The 9,186-nt window shown below is 38.3% G+C and overlaps 1 pseudogene; it reads right to left on the reverse strand.

Moving 5' to 3' along the window:
- Positions 1-1,485: 1,485 nt before the first annotated feature.
- On the reverse strand, positions 1,486-1,628 carry LOC148368062 (U2 spliceosomal RNA; annotated as a pseudogene).
- Between the last annotated feature and the right edge of the window lie 7,558 nt (positions 1,629-9,186).

A 9,186-nucleotide genomic window follows, 5' to 3' on the forward strand; every position in this document is an offset into this window, starting at 1 on the left:
CCGAACAATGAGCTTGTCTCCACGTCTGCCAGCCAACATATTTGTCATACAGCAAAACAGGATTAATAAATCCCCGTACACTTCCAGACTCCAGCTAAATCCTCCCCGCGAATCACACAGTGGAAACAGAGGAAAGTATATGAAAAGACAAATAAAACAAAGTACATAAGTCGTGATATAAAGGTCAGGGAATTAAGCAAGGCTGATGGGAGGGAAAAAGGTAATAGGCAAGTGGGTAAATAACATGTGAGGCAAATAAAAATCAGTGCGCCAGACGGAGGGGAGGCGGACGGCAGGCGACCGAGCCGATAAGAGGTGAGAGAGAGATGTTACAAAAGGGAGAGACGGATTAAGTGAGCGCGAACGAGAGATCTCTCCACCTTAAAAGCCTTTGAAATATGTGAGGCATGTGGCCTATAAAGCGCTTAACATATGCACATTGTCAATAGCAGCATCTGGCGCCGGCAGCTTTTATAGGAGCGTCGAGACCCCGCTACACGCCTCTAGATGGCAATACATTCAAACGCTTTATCGCTCGGACGCGGCGCACGCGCGGGGAAATTGAGCACATCAGCCCGCTAACTGCTGCCGCACACACCAGCGGGCAGTAATCAAACGCTTTAACGCGGAAGCACACTACTATTACGTTCCATTAACGGCCCCCTTCATAACAATTTGTCCCTGGCGTGCACCGCAAAACGCTCAAAGAAATCAACAAGATGATGTAGCACAAAGTTTGAGGTGTGCAATAGAAAAGAAAAGTCACCTGCAGCCTGTGTTTGTGAAGGACGACACAAAGGAGGTTGACCTTATAATGGCGTTTGCTAGTGTTAGATGTACCCAATTTGCACTTTCCTGTCGAATAAAGGAGTTGCAGCGATGGGGTAAAACGTTGCCGGTTAGCTATAAAAAAAAAAAAAACCAGCTGTTTGTCTATGTGAAAGGAAAGTTGCCATGCTAGATGTTCTGGCAGTTTGATTAGTTCATTCGGTTTTCACCACAATCAGGCCCATTACGAATAAATAGAAGTGCCAAAATGTAAAAATACTTACGAAAAATAAAATAATTATATACTGTATGTATATTATATATATATATATTCTAATGACTTTGGCGGTGCTTATCAGTAAAAAATGAAGTTTGAAAAAGGTGCAAAAGGTAACCAAATGCACGATTCACAAAGCAAATGTATGAATCTCGAAGTTTCAAGAAAATGTTTCTCTTTGGATCAAAAACTGATATTTCTTACTTGGAAAAATAGACCCAATAATTAGTCACCAGCTGCCACACTAAAATGTTCAATTAGCTGACACTACTTGTTAGAAGGGGTTTTTTTTTAAGGGTTATTGATCTATCTTCGTTATTCATTATCCATTATCCGTTATCGGTCAGTTCATAATACGCTACAAAGCCTAGGAGCCGGGACACTTACTCTCAGCCAAAAGGCCAAGCTAAGGTCCTAGCCTAAAGCTTTGCTGCGATCATTGCGAATGCACCGTTCCCGGAGGTACTGCAATACCGGGCCGATGCGTGGAGTGGACAGAACAAGCTCTTATTCCATCTCCGGAATGCAAAAATCAAAGGCCAAGCTAAGGACCTAGCATCAAAGCAAAAGGCCAAGGCTCAATTATGATGAACTATACGGCCAAGCTAAGGACCTAGCATCAAGAAAGATTACAAGCATTTATGAATAAATATTTTTGTTGCATTTGTGCATATATGTTAATGAGAATTTAATTAATATTGATTGCTGCGATAGTCGATTAAGGTTGACTCCTGCGGACAGAGTCCGCAAAGGAGTGTCTTAATTGTGCCACGACTTGTTGATTTTCTTAGATACTTCCCCACTAATTCTGCCAAGACTGCAAAAAAAAAGAAATAACAAGCTGCACTGTATTCAAGGCCGCAGTGTTTAAAAGGTAGGGGGAAAAAGTAGTGGTTTGTAGTCTGGAATTTAGGGTAAGTATATCAGGAAAAAGAAGTGATAGAAACTATTGTACACATGAAAAATAGCACAAAACAAATTAAACTACATAATTTAAAGTAATTGAATCACAGCTGTAACAACGTTAGAGTTTCTGCACCATACTATACAATCATGTCTTTAGAGTAACAGTTATGGGAATTATAATCAAAGGTCACAGGTCAATGTGAAGAAAACCGGGCTTTCTTTGCTGTGAGATATTAAAAGAAAGGTTCGGGTTAACCTGAAATCAATGTGCAAAAGCACATAGCTGTGGAGATGACCACAACCCCCAATTAATCATGAAAACAGCTAGGGAAGGAGGTGGAGGGGAGAAAGACAACCTTACATAGCCTGAGCTATAAGTGAGAATATAAAATAGAACCAGGGTGGTCACACTTTTCCAGCATGCGAGTCACTAACAAAATTAATAAGTCAAAATGATTCACGCGCTTCAAAGCAAAGCATAACAACTAATCATTTTCAAATTCACCATATTTTTGTAGATTATTTAATTATACGGATAACTGATATACTGATAAGAATCAAGGGACGTCTAGTTTATAAAAAAACCTTCTTAATTCTATACATCCCTTGTCTGCACCGCTTATCTTAAGTAGGGTCATGGGGCTGCTGGAGCCCATCCCAGCTATCCTCAGGGAGTGGGCAGGGGACACCCTTAACTGGTTGCCAGCCAGTTGCAAGGCACCTTCCTAATTGACGTCACCAATATTTCTCAATGGACACCTAAATCAAATATCTTCTACCAAAACAAGTCAAATTGTAATAAGACTCGAACACCATGACTCAATTCACATCATTGTTTTTTTATTGGCAATTTTTGGGGGGCAAATGGTGCCATTGCAATACATAATTAGTAACACTGTATTATGCTGCATTTCGATTAATGAAAAGATTAAATGCCCAAAAATTATATTATGGAAATACCCAGATGTGTGCTAAATAATTGAATTTGCAACATAAACTTGAATAATTAAGTAATTGAACTGTATTAATTCTAAAACATAAAGCTTATTGATAAACAACAACATAAAACATTTTATGATATATAAATATAACTGCATTTGAACTCTAAAACATCACAGTCTCATTACATGAGCAAAAAAAATAATTAAAAATATTTTAATTATACAGTCATACCTCTTTATAGGAGCACGTATAAATACAAGACTTTCGATATATTAGATTTATTTGGAATAAAAATCTTGCTTACCAATGATGGAAAATCCAAGTCATGAGCATTCCCAGAGGCTGCCACTAGAGACCACTCACTGGCCGCGCTTCAGCTCCTATTAATGACACTTGCCTTATGCATTACCAAAACATTTTGAAGGGGTGTCAGAGACAAATATACTTGGATATTTTTTTCTTTAAAGGACCTTTAGAAAGTGAAATAATTGTGAGAAGAGCTAAAAGGGCAAAACAAATGTAAATATACTTTTAAATGAAATTGTAATTCTGCGAAACATTTCGAAGGGGTGTCAGAGACAAATATACTTGGATATTTTTTTCTTTAAAAGACCTTTAGAAAGTGAAATAATTGTGAGAAGAGCTAAAAGGGCAAAACAAATGTAAATATACTTTTAAATAAAATTGTAATTCTGCTAAGTAATCCTTAGTTTTGCAAAATATACCTGTAATTTGATTATATTATTTTTTCTGTAAATTTGACAAAATACAATTAAAGTGTTTTCATACTAATTATGTAACGCCATTACATGCAATGTTCCCTCTAATCTTCCACGGGTCTGAGCATTCACACAAAGTCGGTGAGCAACGCTTGAAACAACAGTGAGCAACCATAATCCCAAGTGTGGAAAGGTAATTAATTATCAAACATGTCCAAAACTTGACATCAAGTTACATTTTGCTGAGTTTATGGCAAACGTTGTTTGTTCTTACAATTCTTTCACAAGATATCCATTTCTTTCTATTTCCTGATATATTTTGTCGCATAATATTAACATTTTTGGGGGCTTATGTAGTCGGTTGTAAGATACAGAACTGTACTTAATCACATTTTTTAGTGGAAGTACAATGTTGGCAACAAGATCCACTTGATATAATTGGAAATTATTTATATGCAACACAAACTTTTTCTTCTTTTTTCCATGTTTTTTTTCTACTTTTTTTTAAAATTCCTTTAAAAAAAATCTCATCGTGTTAATTTTTTTCAAGCTGTTACTTATTTCTTTTTGTTCTCTATTTACTTTTTTCCTACATTTCTTTTCTTTTTTTCTAAATTTTTCCTTCTTTTTTTCTCTTCCTTTTGTTATTTTTTCTCAGCTTTTCACTACTTTTTCATTTTGGTATTTTTTTCTTTTTTGTTCTATTCCCCCATTCCTTTAAGTCATTTTGTGCATAATTTTACATAATATTTGGTCATGTTGGGATTAAAGAAGCAAAAACAACCTGAAGAGCCGTTTAGGACCCGAAAGAGCCGGTACTTTTTAGTAAGCCGAGCCGAAGAAGCTGGTTCTCGACAAACTCTACTGACTTTACTTTTCAACTTCGTTCGACATTGACTTCAAAATACCGCATTTAGGACACAACGTCAGGGGAACCCGTGTATTTTTACCTTCATGCACTGTAACTTTGACTTAAGTCGCTTCTTAATTAGTAACTTTGAGCCCTCATTTTTGTGCGCTGGCTAGATATTCTTGTGCGCTGAGGATGTGCGAGCAGTGCGCAATTGCGCACGCGCGCAGCTTAGAGGGAACAATGGTTACATGTATTCTGTTTCTCCCCAAGCCTGGCTACAGACCACTAAAAAATACTTGGCGACCAGCAAATGGCCCCCGGGCCATAATTCAAACAGTCCTGTCTTAATCAATGTGAGGCCTAACAAGCCAACATCTGCATTGGTGAGTTTGTCTCCCAAAGTGCACGTCTGTATGTTTGTTTTTGTGTGAGATTCAGGTGGAGAGGCATGATGCAGCCGGGGGGGACCGACGTGTGATACTAATTAAGAGTAACCATGTGTATTTGTCAAAAGAATTATGCTGATGATCTCACCGAAGCCCCTGCACCAGGCCCTGCGGAGACATGGGGACGGAGCTCCATTAGCATACGGCCGCATGCTCGCATGTGTGATCTTCCTCTTTTGTCTTGCTCTGCCTAACACACGCATGTGCAGGTAGCCATCCAGTAAGTGATCATACATGAGAGAGCCGTGTCTGGTATACCTTGGGTCTGTCCCACTCTACGATAGGGCTGCAAAGATTAGTCGACGTGGTTGACAAAAATCGACAATAGAAAGAGTCAACAAATTATTTTGTTGTTGACAATTGTCGCCAGACACATGTTTCCAACAGATTGAGTCATCTCTAAATGATAACAATTTCTGGTGAGAGTCACACATCCGCAATAGCATCTGTCTAAAGCGCTAACATCAATACACAAAACGAGTGGTGTCAAAATCAATTACGCTTAGCATTTTAGCCTGAAAACCGCCTATAAAAAGACCACTTACAAAGTTTGCAAGGAGACCTTGTGTATCAAGGCGGTAGATCTGTGACACATGACCATTTAAAGAGCACGTCAGAGTTGAATGAAATAGAGTCTGGTATTGCCTCGGTAAGATAGAAGTCAAGCCAATACATGACATGCATTGTACATTGTATCCGTGTATATATATATATATATATATATATATATATATATATATATATACATCATCTCATCTCATTAGCTGCACGGCTTTTCCTCAGTAGGGTCTCAGGGGTGCTGGAGCCCATCCCAGCAATCATTGGTCAGTGGGCAGGGGACACCCTGAACTGGTTGCCAGGGCAAACAGGGACAGACATATATATATATATATATATATATATATATATATATATATATATATATATATATATATATATATATTTGAGAGATAGCTTGAGTGTTATGACGGACTGTGCCTTACAAAACGTATTTGAAATTAAATGCATGCAGTCCGAACAACAAACGTCAGTTGTAAAAACGTTAAAAACGACATACGTCAGTTGTCCGTTTGATTTTCTGAGAATTATTACAAACTTTAGTTAGACTTTGCAGTTGACCAACCAATGTATTCGACAAAATGGACATCGTATTGGTTTTATTTACTGTTTTACTGACGCTAATGTGCCTCTCCTACGTTTATTTCATTTGTACTATTACAGTAAGACCTCGGTTATCGCGGTTAATGGGGACCAAAACCACCCGCGATAAGTGAAAATCCGCGAAGTAGCGGCGCACCTTCAAAAAAACATAACCAAAAAAAACTTTTTTTTTTTTGTTATTATTATTTTTTAGACCCGGTTAATGGGGACCAAAACCACCCGCTAAAAGTGAAAATCTGTGAAGTTTTTTTTTTCCAAAAAAATAAAATAAAATCTCATCTCATCTCATTATCTGCACCGCTTATCCTTATTAAGGTGATGCCGCTTCCCCCTCCCCCGTCCCATTCAGCCGGCGGCCTTATCCCGCGTCCGCTGATGTTCCGCCGAAAAAACCCTCAAAAAGTGAAAATCTGCGAAGCAGCGACGCCCCTCCCCCCCCCAAAAAATTAATAATTAAAAAAAAAAAAAAAAAAATTAACCATTACAGACCGCGAAGCTCTGAAGCCGCGAACGTCGAACCGCGAAGTAGCGAGGTCCCACTGTATTTACTACATTATTATTACATGGCCTGTCCTAAAAACAATGGACAGAGGTTTATAAATGCATGTACGTTTCTACACACTGAGCACAGTGGTTCATTGGTTTTAATTTGTGCATTTTTATTACATTTATTTTACGAATCTGGGATATGTTCAATTATGTATTTATAATTGTACCAATTTTCTTGTGTTTATTATCATTTGCCACATAATTAAATCAAGTTTATGCTAAATTTAACCCTTGAGGTATTTTGTCCATTGCATGCCCATGCCTTTGCATGATATAACATTGTAATTTTCAATTTGTGTTTTACTTCCAACCTCTCCAAATGTTCAGGGGGACCTTATCTGCGCACATGCTTCATATGACTTTTTCATGCTCCACATGTCATGTTTTTTTCATGCTTTTTCTTTAATGATAACTCATCAAAAGCTTCAAAAAGAAGAAATATGTAAAATACCTCCCAATCATGGGCAAAACTTACATGTTCATTTTAAAACTCTATTTTCTTTAATAGAGGACACGATGGACTTAAATATAATGAAAAACGCTAGCTAAAATCTAATTAACTAATAAAGCAAAAATAAAATGTGAACAATGCAGTGTCGGAAATACCCCACTGCCTTGAAATGGTTCAGTCCATTTGATTAGAGTCTTTGGAGGCTCCGGTGTATTACGGTGAGAGTTTGTTTTTATGGATGCCCAAGAATGCCAAGAACATTCAAGTAATAAAATAGCCTTAAATCCTTGAGCAAAATATTTTAATTAATAGGTTATCATAATTGAATTTGACACTAATAATAACATCTCTCTAAGCAAAAAAAAAAAAAAAGCGGAAAAAAAAGAGACTCTGGGTGCTCAGCACCCCCAAATCTCTGCCCCCAAAATCGCCCCTGCTCCCAAGGGTTAAGAAAAAATGAATAATAAGAGGATTATTCAATCATCTCGTTCAATTGTCGGTGAAATGTCTATTCATGAAGTCTCTGAGATTGTAACAAAGGCCCTTGCCGTCGCGGTCTCTCAGGACCGCCAGCGTTTAACTTGAAGTATTTTGGCTGGATAAGCGCAATGCACGGCTTGAGCGCTGCTGGGAGGGCTGTAATTGTTTTTTGGGGTTTCTGAGGTGAGCCAGGGCATGGCAGGTTGCTCTTTTTATGCCTCATGCCAAGCTGGCAAGCTTCTTTTACGTGTGTGTGTGCGTGCTCATTTATTTGTGCATGCCTAATTCAATATTGCTGGGACATTTGCCCCATGCATGTTTGCAAACGCCTGGCTTGGGTGTCCCCGCAAGTCAATGTGAGTTAGACGAACTGTGACACACACAAAAAGACTCAAGAGCGCGCCAATGGGCAAACGTGGTGTGGGTGGCCAGAAACAGGGTAGGGAAGAGCCACCGGGGCCTTCACCTCCAGCCATGATGAGCTTTGGCGGCCCCCGACCTCGTGAACACCAGATTTAGACTTTTGGCATGATTCTAAACGGGACCAAGGGTTAAGGGGGTTACTTTAAAAATGTAATCTGATAAAGTTTAAGGTTCCTACAATTTAAGGCAAGTTAAATTAAATACTTTAAGACTTTATTAATTGCCTATTAAAATCAAGTTTAAGACCAAGTCAACAAAAAATTCTCCACAGTTGGAACATAAAAAAACAAAACAAAAAAAACCCACAAAATTTTCCTGCACATGCCTTATACACATATTTGGCACAGCTTTTAGAATAGAATAGAATAGAATATACCTTTATTGTCATTGTTACAAAATGGGTTAACATATTGTGACAACGAAATTGGGCATGACACTCCAGTTTTACACATTCACAGTGAGGTATGAGCCAAGAAGATAAAGGAACAGAGAAGATAACGTTATAAAACAAGGGGGATAAGGCTATAGTTATAATTTACATGGTATTTACACAAGAAATGTCGGCATGTGGATTGTTACATACAGTGTTGTCGTGATACCGTTGGTATCGTCAAGTCAAGTCAAGTCAAATTTATTTATATAGCCCTTAATCACAAAAATGTCTCAAAGGACTGCACAGGATTACAGTTACAAAATTACACAATTACCTGATCTTAAACTAGCAAACCAGCATGCGGGCAAGGAAAAACTCAAAAACCTCAGTGTGAGGAGAAAAGAGAAACCTTGAGAAAGGACCTCACATGTAATCCCCCTTCCAGGATTGAACAGGGTGAATTACAATTAGCATTACTGTACACAGAATAGTAAACACTAGGTAAGATGTTGAAAATGTCCGGAAAGAGCATGACATCAACGACGACGCCAGCTGGTAAGGGTTGTGCAATATTGCATTTGGTGCAAAGTCATCATAGTGCAAAAAATAGTCAGCATATGCATTGGTGCAAACATAGCGATGGTGGAAAACGTTTGTCGTACAGCCACTTCTCATTATATGTCCACTTTTCCATGGTCCAAAGTAAACAATCTTTGTCTCAAGTTGCTATGTGTATTGTGACTCAGCTTTGGAAGGCCCTAAATGTTTTAACAGTTCCATTAAATTTCCAGTTCTATTTATTGTGGTCACGCGATGTTGCCACAAAAGTAAATCGGTG

The sequence above is a fragment of the Urocampus carinirostris genome, chromosome 4, assembly GCF_059441175.1.
Source record: "Urocampus carinirostris isolate Australia breed hairy pipefish chromosome 4, RoL_Ucar_1.0, whole genome shotgun sequence".
Classification (NCBI taxonomy): domain Eukaryota; kingdom Metazoa; phylum Chordata; class Actinopteri; order Syngnathiformes; family Syngnathidae; genus Urocampus; species Urocampus carinirostris.